The 17,147-nt window shown below is 49.2% G+C and overlaps 1 pseudogene; it reads right to left on the reverse strand.

Annotated features, from left to right (window-relative positions):
• Positions 1-5,716: 5,716 nt before the first annotated feature.
• Positions 5,717-17,147, reverse strand: part of LOC141264652 (uncharacterized) — a 150,209-nt pseudogene continuing 138,778 nt past the window's right edge.

A 17,147-nucleotide genomic window follows, 5' to 3' on the forward strand; every position in this document is an offset into this window, starting at 1 on the left:
GGTCAATCAACGTTGCCCCCACATTCTACAGCTCCTGCACCTCCTCTTCAGCCTCCATCTCAGAAATGACCACATCACTCGGAAGCTGGAAGCACTGCAGCACTGCCTCGACCAAGCGACAACAGACTGTGCTGAACCTAATGTGCTTAGGCGACAAACCGCACACCGCTGCAGAGTTGTTGACAGCTGTAACAGATCAGACAGATCTGTGTCTGTCACCACTGAACCTACAGCCAGGCCTGGTCGTGTGTGACAATAGCCGGATCCCGGTGGCGGCTCTGAGGCTTGGCAACCTCGCACACGTACCATGCCTTCCCTTTATGCTCAACCGTGTGGTTCAGCGGTTTCTCAAAACCTACCCAGATCTGCCTGAGCTGCTTGTCAAAGTATTCCGCATGTGTGCCCATTTCAGAAAGTCACCTACAGCTTCCGCTGTCCTCGCCGTGCTTCAGCAGCGTTTGCAGCTTCCAGCTCACCGACTGGTGTGCGATGTCACCACTCTTTGGAACTCAACATTGCATATGTTAGGAAGGATTTGTGAGCAGCAGAGGACAGTTGTTGAGTACCAGCTTCAAGCACACCCATCGATATTCAGGTCAGCCTCCACACATAGGAGCTGATGAGTGGGCATGGATGTCTGACATCTGTGCTGTCCTCCACAGCTTTGAGGACTCCACCAAAATGGTGAGCTGTGATGATGCCATAATTAGCGTCACCATCCCGCTTCTCTGTCTACTGCAATGCTTGCTGCTCACAATTAAAGAGGAGGCATTGCAGGCAGAGCACGATGAAATGGAGCAAGGAACTATACAGGGTGATGCATACAGCCCAACCTCATCTCATCTCAATGCGGATATGGTGATAATGAGGAGGAGGAGGAACAGGATCTGGTTTCCTGCACTACAGACGGTACTACCGACACAACAGTCATACCATTTGTTCAGGGTGGATGGCCTGAGGAGAGAGAGAATGAGGAGGAGGACCAGGAGGAGGATGAGGAGGAGGCTGAGGAGGAGGAGAGCATGGACAGTCGTCCTCTTGGTCAGGACAAGGAAGTCTTGGCTGTTGGCAGTCTGGCACACATGGCTGACTTTATGTACCGCTGCGTTTCCCGTGACCCTAGGGTCGTACGCATGTTGGCCAACATTAATTACTGGTTGGTTAAACTTCTAGACAAGGAGAACTTTCTATCTCTCCTTCCCATGGGGGAGAGGTCTAATAAAATATTTCAGTACCAGAAAGCCCTTGTTGAAGAATTTATAAAAAAAATTCCCATTTGAAAAAGCTGGTGGCAGAAGTCACAGTTTGTTGGACAACCAAGGAGTACAGGTGAGGGAGACACAAATACGATGCAGCAGAGGCAGGGGAAGACTGTCAAAGGTCTGGGACAGTTTTCTCAAACTCTCCAAGTGCCCAGGCCCTGATGTGCGGGGTACTCTGACAAGGAGGGAAAAATTTTGGAAGATGGTGAAGGAGTACCTTGCCGACCGTACCAACATTCTACGTGATTCCTCGGTGCCTTATAATTATTGGGTATCCAAGCTGGACATATGGCATGAACTGGCTCCCTACGCCTTGGAGGTACTGGGCTGCCCTGCCACTAGCGTTTTGTCAGAGCGTTTTTTTAGTGGCACCGGGGATATTGTAACTGATAGGCGCATCCGCCTGTCAACTGAAAATATTGACAGGCTGACTCTTATCAAAATGAACAAGGGCTGGATTGGGCCAGACTTCTCAACACCACCGGATGATAGCAGCGGAACATAAAGTCATATCCAGTGTTTTTTTTGAGGGGGTCTATTCCAATGCACCTCTTCACACCCAGACATGGGTATACGCTTATGTCAACCTCCTCTTTCTCCTTCTACCCCTCCACCATCACCATATGAACAGGGTGGCAATCATGCAACATTCACATAATTTTTTTAGGGTGTTTATGATGCCCATAGGAAATATTTTTAGAAACCTATCTCTAACTTTCAGTATGTTATACAGTATGTTCACGTATACCCCCCAGGGGTAAATGTTTTTCAGCCTATGCACTTAGTGCATGGGCATTGCCAGTATAGGAGACCCACACCTTAATAATGGGGCCCTCCTCTACGTCACTTCAAAGGGATATTGGATGCGGCCACATTTTTGGCAGCCCTTGCAGTCACTGCATATGCAATAACAGTATAGGAGACCCACTCCTTAATAATGGGAAAAACAAAGCATTGCCGGCTGATGGCCCTCTAACAATAGTGAGGGACGACTGCTGGCCCTCTAACAATAGTAAAAGCTGCCTGATGGCCTTGTAAAAATAGGTTTTATGACTTTCAGAGTTCCTCCTTCATAAATGAAAGAAGATATGTCTGATCATGTCTCACACACCATTTGGCCAGATAAGGTAGTAAAATGTTAAAAAATTACATTTTCTGTGAATGTATTTTTCACCGTTGAAAGAAATGCAAAAGTGCAAAAACGCATCAAAAATGCTACGTGTGAACATAGCCCAAGGTGTGGAGGAGCATTTTTGTTTTTGTATATTTATTTTGCATTATATACAAGTAATTTTTTCCAGGAAAATCCATTTTGGCTTTGTTTTTGTATGTTTTATTTCCAGTCCGTAAAAGTAGCCTAACACTCTGACAACATTGTTCACAGCAGTGACCTTGGAGTCAGAGATGTTTCCATGGGTCTTCCCCTTGCTGGTCTCATATCATTTGAGCACTGTTTCCATCGAGTTGGCCAATTTCTAGGCCCCCTCCAGACCTCCGGATGACTTTCATTGGGCTCGTTGCTCTGGTCGAACACCCGAGCATTACAATTTGCTCGAACCGAGCAACGAGCATGCGAGCATTTTAGTGCTCGCTCATCACTACTAAAGGTGTTTTTGCTGAATAAAATAATCACTTATCCACGCAATAGGTAATAGCATATAGATTGATGGGGTTCCGATCATTGAAAAATGCCCAGATCGTAAGAGTGGGGAAATTTGACCCCCGACAGGCCACTTTTATCTCCATTTCAAAAAGAAATGGCAGATCAGATATCTGGCTATCACTCTATTCATCCTCTTAGAATCTGCCAGAAAAAAACAAGCACAGTTCTCGGCAGCTACACAGGGAATGAATGGTGTAGTGGTTCAGTCAAGCATGCCATTCCATTCTAACATGGATAGTTTTCCATTCAGCCAATTAGTATGGGTCCCAGCAGCCACCACACCATGACCATAGCTCAAATAACAACCACATAGTGACTGAATAATACGACATACAAAATACCACCACACCATGATCATAGCAAATATTACCACCACATGGTGACCGAATACTACCATGCTGATTATTAACAAAAACACAATACTAATGACTAGTGATGAGCAAGTGAGCTCGCCACTGCTTAATCGAGCATCATGGTGCTTGGGCACGCTCATTACTCGATCAAATATCGTGGGTGCTCGAGAACCATGCTCGAGTCACTGCCCCACATGTTTGGCGCTTGCCAGACAACCAATAAACATACGGGGAGTGCATGACATACACGGTAAAGCCGCAGCCATGTTGGATACTGCCATTACAGTGATTGGCCGACCGCATTGCATCATTGGGTCCAGGGGCATACATAGAAATCATGAGGCCCCATAGCAGAAGCTCTAATTGGGCCACGCCCCACAAAAAAATAAATAAATATGTGTCACAGAAGAGCATATCTCACAACTTTCCAGCCTTTACATAATAATTTTCCTCCTGCTGAAGTCCTAGATTCCTCTTTCATTGGCCCCATAAAGTATGATGCCAATGAAAGTACCCCCCAAACACAGTATGATACCCCCATGGTGCATTCCTCCACATTAGCCTCCACATGCACAATATAATGACCTTATTGTACCCCACTTCATCTCTCAAGGCAAAGTATAGTGCCTCTAACACAGTATGATCCCTCAACTCTGTCTCCCACACAGCCCTCCATACAGTATAATGGGCCTACATACAGTATAACGGCCTGCACTAGCCCTCCAAACAGTATAATGGCCTCCACACAGCCCTCCAAACAGTATAAAGGCCCGCACTAGCCCTCCAAACAGTATAATGGCCCCTGCACAGTATGAAGGACCCCACACAAACCTTCACACTGTATAATGGCCCTCACTAGCCCTCCACACAGTATAATGGCCCCACACAGCACTCCAAACAGTATGATGGATCCCACACAGCCCTCCAAACAGTATGATGGATCCCACACAGCCCTCCAAACAGTATGATGGATCCCACTCAAACCTTCACGCCGTATAATTGCTTTCATACAGTATAATGGCCCCCCACATGGCCCTCAAAATATTATAATGGCCCCACATAGCCTTCCATATAGTATAATACGTCACCCATAACCCTCCTTATAGTATAATGCACCCCCCATAATCCTCCATATAGTATATTGAACTTCCCATGGTCCTCCATAGAATATAATGCACTCCCTATAGTTCTCCATACAGTATATTACACACCCCATACGGTAAAATGCAGCCCCCATATATTATAACGCATCCTACAGTCCTGCAGTATTATGGGCACCACATACTCACTGATTTTAAAATACAGTATATTTTAAATAAGCCGACCCGAGTATAAACCGAGGCCCCTAATTTTACCACAAAAAACTGGGAAAACGTATTGACTCAAGTATAAGCCTAGGGTGGGAAATGCAGCAGCTACTGGTAAATTTCCCCATACTGGTACGCATTGCTCCCTCATCACCAATCCTGGTATGTATGGCACCCCTCATCCCCCAATCCTAGCATGTATGGCACCCCTCATCCCCCAATCCTGGTACGTATGGCACCCCTCATCCCCAATCCTGGTATGCATGGCCTCCTCATCCCCCAATCCTGGTATGCATGGCCTCCTCATCCCCCAATCCTGGTATGCTTGGCCTCCTCATCCCAAATCCTGGTATACATGGCCGCCTCATCCCCCAATCCTGGTATGTATGGCCCCCTCATCCCTCAATCCTGGTATGTATAGCCCCCTCATCCCCAATCCTGGTATGCGTGTCCTCGTCATCCTCCAATCCTGGTATGTGTGGCTCCCTCATCCACCAATCCTAGTATGCATTGCACCCCTCATCCCCCAATCCTGGTATGCATGGCCCCCTCATCTCCCAATCCAGGTATGTATGGCCCTCTCATCCCCCAATCCTGGTATGTATGGCACCATCATCCCCCAATCCTGGTATGCATGGCCTCCTCATCCCCCAATCCTGGTATGCATGGCCTCCTCATCCCCAATCCTCATATGTATGGCCTCCTCACCCCCAATCCTGGTATGTGTGGCCCCCTCATTCCCCCAATCCTGGTATGTATGGTCCCCTCATCCCCCAATCCTAATATGTATACCGCCCTCATCCCCCACTCCTGGTATGCATGGCCCCCTCATCCCCCAATCCTGGTATGCATGGCCTCCTCATCCCCCAACCCTGGTATGTATGGTACCCCTAATCCCCCAATCCTGGTATGTGTGGCCCCCTCATCCCCCAATCCTGGTATGTGTGGCACCCCTCACCCCCAATCCTGGTATGTGTGGCCCCCTCATCTTCCAATCCTGGTATGTGTGGCCCCCTCATCCCCTAATTCTGATAGGAATGGCCCAATCACTTTACACATAAAAAAATAAACACTTATACTCACCTTCCTTCCTCACCTCTGCTCCAGTGCTGTGTCCTTTTTGCCAGCAGCTCAAGTCAGCATCTGAACAACGCGCACTCTCAGATGCTGATGTAAGCTGCTGGCATATTCATTCCTCTCCACGCTGGGACTATGGGCGTGGAGAAGACTGAATATGCATTCTCTTTAGTAGCGGGCACTGTCAGCAGGAGCCGCGGCTCAGCGCTCCTTCGTGCCCGCTAATACCAAGTGTGCCCGCTCCTCCGCCGCCGCAACCCCCCCCCCCCCAGGAAAATACAAAACTCACCTATCCTGCTCGTTCTCCAGCTGCTTTGGGGCCTCCCGGGCTCACGGGCCCCATAGCAGTGGCGTTGCTTGTCGCCATTGGCGGTACACCACTGATGGGATCTTATATAAGACCCGGTGATGTGATGCTTGGCAGACTATCCTCAAGAAGCAGTTCAGGGAGAGTTGTTATAGGAGGGAGAGCGTATTTTAGAGCAGGCATATAGGACAGGCAGTGTTTAATATTACTATTGTAGCACTTGTATATTGCTGCTGCACCGTTAAAAGAAAACTTTTCAAGGCTAAATATTTTCCTTTCTTTAGTAAAACCACTGTTAGCGGCCTTCAGTGGAGGGATAGTTTTGGATTAGAGGCATCTAGGAAGGGTTTAATATTGTTATTGCAGTACTTGTATATAGAGATGAGCGAATGTTTCAATATTCGATTTGGATTATGATCACCGAATTTGTGATATTCGCCGATTTATTAGTCGAATGTTCGTCAAATGTTATCCAACGCCATAGGATTCAGTGGGGGGGCAAAAAGAATGCATACGCAACATCTTAAAACCGGCACAAAAGCTGCCAAAACATATCAAATTAGGGGTAGACACCTGGAAAGTGCCATCAATTGACCCAGAGTACAAGTACTATAATTATTATTACTATTACAACATTTATTCCGTGGCACGTTACATGTCAAAAGGGGTCACCGACTGGTACAAGAGGAGAGAGGATCCTGCCCACCAGGGAGCACAAACAAGCTACAAGGGATGGGTGAGGATACAGTAGGTCAGGGTGCAGCTAGTCGTGCAGCAGTATGGTGGAGCGAAGGGTTACCGCAGATTGTATGCTTGTCACAAGAAATGGGTCTTCAGCTTTCTTTTCAAAGTTTGCACGGTAGGAGAGAGTCTGATGTGTTGAAGTACAGCAAAACACAGTAGCGGAAATGCACGGGGCAAATCTTGTATGCGATTGTGACAAAAAGAGATAAGAGGGAAGTAGAGAAGGAGATCTTGGAAAGATGGGAAGTTGCATGCAGCTAACTAGAACAGGGAGATTAGGTCACACATGTATGGAGGAGACTGGCATACCAAGCCATCGAAAACCTAAGTTATGCTTTTCAACTGGAGTCTCTGGGCAGCCAGCACAGGGAATGACAAATGGGAGAAGCCTGGGAATAGTGGGGTGACAGGTGGATTAATCGGCCAGCACAGTTTAGGACAGATTGGAGGGGTGTGAGAGTGGTAAAAGGGAGGCCACAGAGCAGGAGCTTGTAGTAGTCGAGGCGGGAGATGATGAAGGCGTGCACTGGTGTTTTTCTACATTCATAGTTGAGGAATGGACGGATCCCTGAGATACTTTGGAGTTGGAGTCAGCAGCAAGTGGAAAGGGCTTGGATCTGATGTTCAAAGGACAGATCAGAGTCAAGCTTGCGGGACTAGGGATATTGGGCAGCCATTCACTTTGATAGGTCAGTTGGGGGTGTGAATGAGATGGTGGAAAGATGATGCATTCTGTTTTATCCATGTTAATTTTTACAAATCTAACAGAGAAGAAAGATGAAATATAGGACACACATTGTGGCATTCTGGTTAGTAAGGAGGTGATATCAGGTCCAGAGAGGTAGATCTGTGTGTCATCAGCATTTAGGTGATACTGAAAGCAGTGAGACCATGAGCTGTCCCAGGCTGAAGGTGTAGATGGAGAAGAGCCTGGGTCCTACAACTGAACCTTAGGGGACACCGATACATAGGGGGTGAGATGAGGAGGTGGTGTGTGAGTGGGAGACACTGAATGTCCTGTCGTTTAGGTATGAAAAGATCCAAGACAGGGCCAAGTCTGTGATGCCGAGAGATGAAAGTCTGTAGTAAGAGGGTATGGTGTACTGTGTCGAAGACAGATGACAGGTCTAGGAGGAGGAAGACAGAGTGGTCTGGCTTGGATTTGGCAGTTAGTAGGTCGTTGGTGACTTCAGTCATGGAAGTTTCAGTGGAATGGTGAGGTCGGAAGCTTGATTGTTAGTAGTCAAAGAGGGAGCGGGAGGAAAGGTTGGAGGACAGTTCAAAATAGATATGTTGATCCAGTAGTTTGGAGGCATAGGGGAGAAGTGAGATGAGGCGATAGCTAAACATAGGATGGGTCAATGGAGGGGTTTTGGAGGATGGATGTGATCGAGGTATGTTTTAATCACGAGGGGAAGACGCCAGTTGTTAGTGACAGGTAGAAGAGGAGGGTTAGACTTGGGATGAAGACTGTGGTACGGTTTGGAATGAGGTGGGATGGTATTAGGTCAAGTTCACAGGGGGTGAGATGTGATTTGGAGAGTAAAGATGATCTTCCATGATGGCGGAGAAGCTGGTTTTGGAGGAGGAGAGTTGAGTCGTTATGAGAAGGGGCTGTTGGGACTTTAAGCTTTGCCCTATGTTGTAAATCTTCTGCTTGAAGAATGAGGCTTCAGCTGAGATGAGAGAAGAGGAGAGGAGAGGAGAGGGAGCTGGAGGAAAGGGGAGGGACTTGAAAGTACTGAATAGCTGCTTAGGGTTGTGAGACACGTATGATATGAGAAATTAGAAGTAGGTTTGTTTTGCTGCAGTGAGCAATTGTACAGCATTTTGAAAACTTGTGTTACTGGACTGTGTGGCATCGGCGTCTCTGCCTCCTGCCCGGCAGAGACGTTGATCCACTTACCGCCGCGGCCCCGGTCCGGCGTCCTCCACCTCTCCGTCTGACTCCCTCGCCGCATCTGCCCGGGGTGCACGTGCTGCATGCAGATCCCCGGGCACTGAACTTAGGGAGCGCGCTCCCTGCCTCTTAAAGGGGCCGCGCATGCCGTCCAATGGCTGGAGGACTTCTGTTATTTAAGGCACCTCCTCCAAAATGGAGGTGCCTGTGCAAAGTCATTGTTAGTGTTCTAACACTCTCTAAAGAACTCTGGTTCCAGTGTTGCCCGCCAGCCTGTTTATCAGCCGTGCCCGCCAGCCTGTCTATCAGCCATGCCCCCCAGCCTGTCTATCTGCGATGCCCGCCAGCCTGTCTATCAGTCGTGTCCACCTGCCTTCCTACGCTGTCTGCCTGCCTACCAGCCATGCTCATCTGCCATGCCTGTCTGCTTCAGCTGTCAGTCCCGTGGGAGTTGCCTGCTCTCACACGAGGTCGGTCCCTGAGTGGCACCTGGTCCACCTTCCTGGTCTCTCCTTGGTTCACAGAGTCGACTAAGCCGCCGTGTAGCCGGGGTCGGTCCAGGTAGGCACTTAGTTACGCCCCTCTGGTCCCTCCTTGTACCACGGCACAGTGGTTCCACCACCCGGACTCGTAACAGTTTGCATTGGCCATGGAATCCGGTGGCTCCCAGGCTCCCTCGCTTTCAGACCTGTACCAAGAGGTTTCCCGCCAGAGATCTCAACAGGATACAATCCTGTCCTATCTGCAGACTGTTAACTCCCACTTGGATGCACTGTACGACCCAGCTGTGTCCTCCTCTAACCAAGCAGCATCCGCTCCGGCGGTACCTCAACCCAGTAGTGGCATGGTACCCAACTCAGGACCCAGACTTCATGCTCCACCACGCTTTGGCAGTGATCCCGCTCTATGTCGGGGCTTCATCAACCAGTGCACGCTGTACTTTGAGCTCCTGGCTCATCAGTTCACTTCTGACCGGGCTAAAGTGGCATTCATCATGTCTCATCTCACCGGAGAAGCGTTGGCGTGGCTCATCCCCCTATGGGAGAGAGGAGATCCGCTGGTGTCTAACCTCCAGGCTTTTTGTTGCGGCCTTCCGGAGAGTTTTCGATGAGCCCGGCTGCACATCTTTGACTGCTTCCTCTTTGCCAAGGAAACCTCACAGTAGGCCTGTATGCTGTGCGTTTCTGTACCCTCGCGTCCGAACTAGCCTGGAACAACGAGTCCCTGGTGTCTACCTGGGAGGGCCTTTCTGGGCGGATCAAGGACGAACTGGCCGGTTGCGACATTCTCACCTCTCTGGACGACCTGGTGTCCTTGGCCACATGGATTGACATCACGTTCCAGGAGCGTTCTAAGGAGGTGATCCGTGAGAGAAAATCTCTGTGCCTAGCACCAACCTTCGAAAGGCCAGTCTCTCAACAAGCCTCTGCCTTGGCATCCACCCCAGAGGCTATGCAGGTAGACCAGGTCAAGATGGTCAAGTCTCGCCAGGAGATCCACCGCACCGAGGGATGTTTTTACAGTGGCAGCTTGGAGCACCTAATCCGCTCTTGTCCAGAGAGACCAGGAAACTCCAGGGCCTAGGATCGCTTGGAGAGGTCGCCCTGGGCAAAAATTCTTCCTCTCCATCCCTGACTCTGTCTGTATGGATAACCTGTGGTAACATACATTTTTTCAAGACTGCCTATCTGGATTCCGGTGCCGCAGGGAATCTTATCCAAGAGGCCAATGTGGAGCAGTATCAGATCCCTATTCAATGACTTTAGGATCCATTAGCGGTTTCTTAGGTGGATGGGAGACCCCTTTCAGAGTCCATCTTATTGTCACTAAGCCTGTAGTTCTTCAGATAGGAATGCTACACTCTGAGAAAATCTCCTTCTACATGCTGTCCAGCCGTTCTCACTCTATACTGCTTGGACTGCCCTGACTTCAGACACATGAGCCGGTTTTGAATTGGAGTTCGGGAGAGGTGCTCCGCTGGGGCCAAGAGTGTCACAAGACCTGCTTGGTTCCTGTCCATCCTGCTCGACCTCCGTCCACTCCAGCTAATTTGCCCGGCTTGACGGCACCCTACTGGTCATACGCTGATGTGTTTGACAAGAAGGAGGCTGAGACACTACCTCCTCATAGGCCATATGACTGTCCTATTGACCTCATTCCTGGTGCTTCTCCACCCGACGTCGAATTTACCCCCTATCGTTGGCCGAGACATGTGCCATGTCCGAATACATCGAAGAGTATCTTGCTAGGGGATTTATCGAGAAATCACCCCTCCGGCTGGAGCAGGATTCTTCTTCGTTATGAAGGATGGCCCTCTTCATCCTTGCATCGACTATAGGGGCCTAAATCAGATTACTATTAAAAACAAGTATTGTCTGCCTCTCATCTCCGAGCTGTTAGATCGCCTTAAAGGCGCCAAGTTCTTTACTAAGCTCAATCTCCAGGGCGCATACAACCTGATCTGGATTCGCCAGGGTGATGAGTGGAAAACGGCATTCAACACTCGGGATGGCCACTATGAGTATCGCGTGAAGCCCTTCGGACTCTGAAATCACCAGCCGTCTTCCAAGAACTGGTGAATGACATCTTCCAAGATGTTCTATATTCATGTATGGTAGTGTACCTGGACGATATCCTGGTGTTCTCTTCTGATCTGCCCTCACATCGAAGGGATGTTTGACAGGTATTGCAGAGGCTCAGGAAGAATCATCTATATGCCAAATTCGAGAAATGTGTTTTTGAACTTCCTGAGATATGTTATCTCAGAGACAGGGCTAAAGATGGATCCTGAGAAAGCGTCTGCCGTTCTAAAGTGGCCCCGCCCTGAGGGGTTGAAGGCTATTCAGCGGTTTCTGGGGTTCGCTAATTATTACCGCCTGTTCATTCCTAATTTTTCCTCCCAGACTGCTCCCATATCTGCCCTGACCCGCAAAGGTGTTAATTCCAAGGAATGGACTCCTGAGGCGAAAAGTGCCTTCGTATCCTTGAAACTAGCATTCTCTTCTGCCCCGGTGTTTCACCGTCCAGAGCAGTTCTCACTCAGAAATCCTCGTCCGGGCGAATGGTGACCTGCGGCTTCTTTTCCAAGGTCTTCACTCCTTCGGAGTGCAATTATTCCATTGGAGATCATGAACTGCTTGCCATCAAACTGGCGCTGGAGGAATGGCGGTTTTTGCTGGAGGGGGCCTTACATCCGGTGATCATCTACACGGACCACAAGAATCTCACCTACTTGCAGTCCGCTCAATGACTTAATCCTCATCAGGCCAGATGGTCTCTGTTCTTTGCTCGCTTCAACTTCACTCTTCACTTCCGTCCAGGAGACAAGAATATTAAAGCAGACGCGCTCTCCTGATCTTATCTGTCTACCGACCAAGAGGAGGAACCTTTACACATCATTGAGCCCTCCAGAATATTGACTGTCGCCCCGTTTGACCTGTCTCATCTTCCTCCTGGTAAGACCTTTGTGGCGTCTCCAGATAGGAGGAGTACTTTACTTTGGGGTCATTTGTCCAAACTGTCAGGTCATGCCGTTCAGAGGAAGACGCTTCTGCTAATTTCCCGACATTATTCGTGGCCGACCCTGCGCAAGGACATTGCGGATTTTGTCTCTGCTTCCTGTGCCCGAAACAAGATGCCTAGGCAGCTTCCGACTGGTCGACTTCTTCCTCTACCCGTGCCTTCCGCTCTGTGGCAACATATTGCGATGGATTTCATTACAGATCTTCCTGTATCAGCCGAATGTACTGTCGCTGACCGCTTTTCCAAGATGGCTCACTTCATTCCCTTGCCGAGTCTTCCTTCTGCACAAGACTCAAAGAGTTAATTCTTCACATTTTCCGCCTCCACGGCCTACCTCTTCATATTGTCTCAGATAGAGGAGTTCAGTTTACTTCTCACTTCTGGAGAGCCACGTGCAAGCTACTGAATGTTGCATTGGATTTCTCTTCGGCTTATCATCCTCAGTCCAATGGTCAGGTTGAGCGTATCAATCAGATCCTCACCAGCTTCCTCCGGCACTTCGTCAACGCTCACTATAGCGACTGGGTGGAGCATCCGCCTTGGGCTGAATTTTCCTACAATAACCATGTCAGTGAATCCTCAGTCAAATCTCCGTTCTTTGTGGCATACGGACAGCATCCCAATATTCCGGTTTCCACTTCTGTTGACAATCCTGCTGCAGAGTCTCTCGCCAAAGACTTTTCTGTGATTTGGGAGGACACTAAAACTGCGCTGCTGCAGTCCTCTGAGCGGATGAACAGACATGCCGACAAGAGACTTCTGGACCCACCTCTATTCCGTCCAGGGGACAAGGTCTAGCTATCCTCCAAGTAAGTTCGTCTCAAGATATCTTCATACAAGTTGGATCCGCGGTTCATTGGTCCTTTCGAGATTCTGAGCCAAATAAATCCAGTGGCATACAAGTTGAAACTCCCTGCCTCGTTACGAATCCCCAATTCCTTTCACATGTCTCTCCTCAAGCCTGCTGTCCTCAATTCCTTCTCTGACGATCCGGTTACCACTCCGGCTCCAGTCTCCGCTGAGGACATTTTTGAGGTAGAGAGCATTTTGGCCACCAAAAGGGTAAAAGGAAAGACTTTCTTTCTTGTGTATTGGAAGGGGTTTGGGAACATTCATGCTCCTCTTCTTCTGGAGAAATTTCTTGCGGGCTTGAAGAAGAGGAGGGGTAAAGGGGGGGTACTGTGGCGTCGGCATCTCTGCCTCCTGCCCGGCAGAGATGCCGATCCACTTAGTGCCACGGACCCGGTCCAGCGTTCTCCACCTCTCCATCTGACTCCCTCGCCGTGTCTGTCCAAGGTGCATGCATCACGCGCAGATCCCCAGGCACTGTAGTTAGGGGTCGCGCGCTCCCTGCCTCTTAAAGGGGCCATGCGTGCCATCCTAAAATTTCCCCGGCCAAGCGGAGGACTTTTGTTATTTAAGGCACCTCATCCAAAATGGACGTGCCTGTGCAAAGTTGTTGCTAGTGTTCTTACACTCTTTCCAGCCCTCTGGTTCCAGTATTGCCCGCCATCTTGTCCATCAGCCGTGCCCGCCAGCCTGTCTACCAGCCGTGCCCGCCAGCCTGTCTATCAGCCGTGCCCGCCAGCCTGTCTATCATCTGAGCCCACCAGCCTGTCTATCAGCCGTGCCCGCAAGCCTGTGTATCTGCCGTTCCAGCTAGCCTGTCTATCAGCCGTATCCACCTGTCAGTCTGCCAGCCAAGCCTGCCTGTCTTCCTGCGCTGCCTGCCTACCAGCCATGCTCATCTGCTGTGCCTGTCTGCTTTGGCTGTCAGTCCCGTGGGAGTTGCCTGCTCTCACACGGGGTCTGTCCCAGAGTAGCATCTGGTCTACCTTCCCGGTCACTCCTTGGTTCACGGAGTAGACTAAGCCGCCATATAGCCAGGGTCGGTCCGGGTAGGCACTTAGTTACACCCCTTTGATCCCTCCTTGTACCTTGGCACAGTGGTTCCACCACCTGGACCCATAACAGACTACACTCCTTTTCTTTGGCAGTCGCACAGCAGTACGTCTTGTAGATGAGGGGCAGGAAGAACATGTGCTCCAGTAGATGACAAGTGCTGCATCAAGTGGCCTCTGCTCCTCTTCCTCCACATTAACATCACACACACTACAGTCCTCAGAGGTGGCACCCCAATTACCCTTGTTTTCACCCACATCACAACTCTCTAACCGGCCAACTGACTGTGGAGAAACACAGATGGGCGAGTCTGCAGAGCTGTTCACACATTCTATTCTGGGGTATCAGAGGTCTGATCCAAAGCTTCACAGACTCAAGAGGGGGAAAGCATGTGTAGCGATGACCAAAATTTTTTTCAAAGGTAAGGTCCGAGAAGAATCCAAACCCTCGTCAAAAGATGTTAACCCCTGGGGGTGGGCATGGATGGGTTGGAAAAAGAAATAAATACACACCAGAACATGGAGAACTAAACTAATATAAAACAGGGGTTGGAGAACTAAACTACTAAACAGCTGAGGTTGGAGAATGAAACAAATACACACCTCAACATGGAGAACTAAACTAATAGAAAACAGGGGTTGGAGAAATAAACTAATAAGACAACAGGGGGTTGGAAAACTAACCTACTGAACAGCTAGGGTTGGAGAACTAAACCACTATACACCAGGGGATGGAGAACTAAACCACTAGACACCAAGGTGTCACTACACAGCAATTGTTTGAATCCTCAAGGCTTGCGGGACAAACCTCTGTATCTAACACTTCCTCCAGTGCTTCTGCATCCTCCATCTCCTCTAGGGCCTCCACCTGTGCTCTCAACCTCTGTCTTATTGAGACACATGTTCCAGCAGTGCAGCGAGAATCCCCCCACCTCCATACTGCACAGCCAGGTCTCACCGCAATCAGGCAGTGTTAAAATTAATATGCCCTGGAGATTGCAGTCATACAGCTAAAGAGTTGTGGACAGCTCTCCAGGCTGAGTTTTAGCAATGGCTGTCTCCACTGAACCTGGAGCAAGGGAAGGCCATGTGCGTTAACGGTGCAAATCCGGTGGCGGCCCTACGTCGGGGCAAACTCAGACTCGTGCCTTTCATGGCTTGCATCCTCAACCAGATGGTACAGCAATTTCTCCGCCACTATCCCGGTCTGGGTGCGCTGCTGCAGAAACCACGGTTTCTGTGTGCTCACTTAAAACTATAAAAATGAGCAGTATCTTTAGTATAAAAGCCAGACTACTAGACAATGAGCAAACACCTTCATGATGATAGAGGCCACCATCTCCTTAGCTTGCTGGTACTTTTCTGTGGGAATGAGCTTGTCTACAACCAGTCAGGAATATCCAGTGAATGGCACGCCACAGTTTGGTATTAGCACCCAGTACCAGAAGCAACGCCATCCACAATTTCTGTACCTCAGGAATTTTATTTGGTAGACTGACTGAGCAAACATTAGTTTCTCACAAAGGAGGTGAAGACACTGAGTAGCAGTAGGTGCAAGTTTTTCCAGCATGACCTGTTAGTTATTGTTAGATATCGGAGGGAGAACATAACTGGGCTTTGCCAAGGTGCCATATTGCATCTTAAGTCTTATAGACCCTGCACTTGCAGCCTTACATTCTACAGGATGGTGGGGAAGAAAACAGTAGGTCATGAAGTTGCATTAACCCTCCGTCAGGGGCAATATGTTTCATAACGAGTTTAGGGGCATTGCGCCTGTCAGGCACAGGCTAGAAAATTGGCTATATTTTCCTTTTTTTTAAATTTGAATGCTCTAAAAGTGATCAGTTACCTTAATAGGAATGTAATAAATGGCTTCTCAGGTTTCACACAGCCTTTAAAGTTAGGAAGGTACTGGGAGGAGGGTGTTTCCCAGACAAACCACTGAAAATAGAGAAATGAAACTAAGTGAGCTGCGCCTGTCAGATCAGTTGCCCCTGACGGAGGGTTAACTCCGGTGGTGTTGAGGTGAGGTGGCAAAGAGACAATGGCAGGCTGTAGGCTGTCTTGAAGAGATGAGTTTTCAGGTTGTGTCTGAAGAATCCGAATGTGGTGGCTAATCGGACGTGTTGAGGCACAGAATTCCAGAGGATGGGGGATATTTGGTAGAAGTATTGGAGGTAATTGAGTGAGGAACAAATAAGTGTGGAAATAAGGAAGTCTTGTGAGGACCGGAGATTACGAAAGGGAATATATCGGGAGATTAGTTCAGAGATGTATGGAGAGGAAAGGTCAGGGATGGCTTTGTACGTCAGTGTTAGTAGTTTGAACTGGATACACTGGGCAATTGGGTGCCAGTGAAGGGATCTTATAGATTGCAATTTTATGGATTGCTGGAGCCAGTCCACTGTAAAAAAGCTGCCATAAAATGTCCGGGAACCTTCCCACACACTTTTCTTAGCCAGGGATGCTTCTCGCAGGGTTGGACTGGCCACCAGAGAACCGGAGACTCCTCCGATGGGCCCTGGCTTCTCCATCAGTAGAGTTCATAGCGCAAACCTTGCAGGTTGAGATGATGATGAGGCCAACTATCTCCTTAGTTTTCTATTACTTGGAATGCAAGCGCAAGTATGCAGCCAAAAGGCCGCAATACTAAACTGCCAGATTTCTGGACAGCTCCTTGCACTTGAAATGTTGTCTTTTAGGCTCATGGAGGCGGAAGCTTTTCACAACCTCATGGCAGAAGTGGCGGCCGGGTCTTCATACTCGGTCCCCAGCCGCCAATATTTCTCCTGGCATCGTCCCCACCTCCCACAAGCACGGGTCCCACAACATTACCCGTGCCCTCCCCAGTGCACTTAACACGTGGACAAGTGAATGTGGCAAGGGACGGTGCATCTCACTGGAGCCAGGCAACAGCAAAAAAACAGCCATAGAGTGTCCAGGAACCTTCCCACACACTTTTCTTAGCCAGGGCTGCTTCTCGGCAGGGTTGGACGGGCCCACCAGAGAACCGGAGAATCCTCCAGTGGGTCCTAGTTTCTCCTTCAGGAGAGTTCATAGCGCAAACCTTGCAGCTGCAATGGGGCTCTTTAGTGGGGGAGAAAGGTGGTC

Source organism: Phyllobates terribilis, unplaced genomic scaffold, assembly GCF_046119375.1.
Source record: "Phyllobates terribilis strain yellow unplaced genomic scaffold, ASM4611937v1 Scaffold_4__5_contigs__length_816908805, whole genome shotgun sequence".
Taxonomy (NCBI): Eukaryota; Metazoa; Chordata; class Amphibia; order Anura; family Dendrobatidae; genus Phyllobates; species Phyllobates terribilis.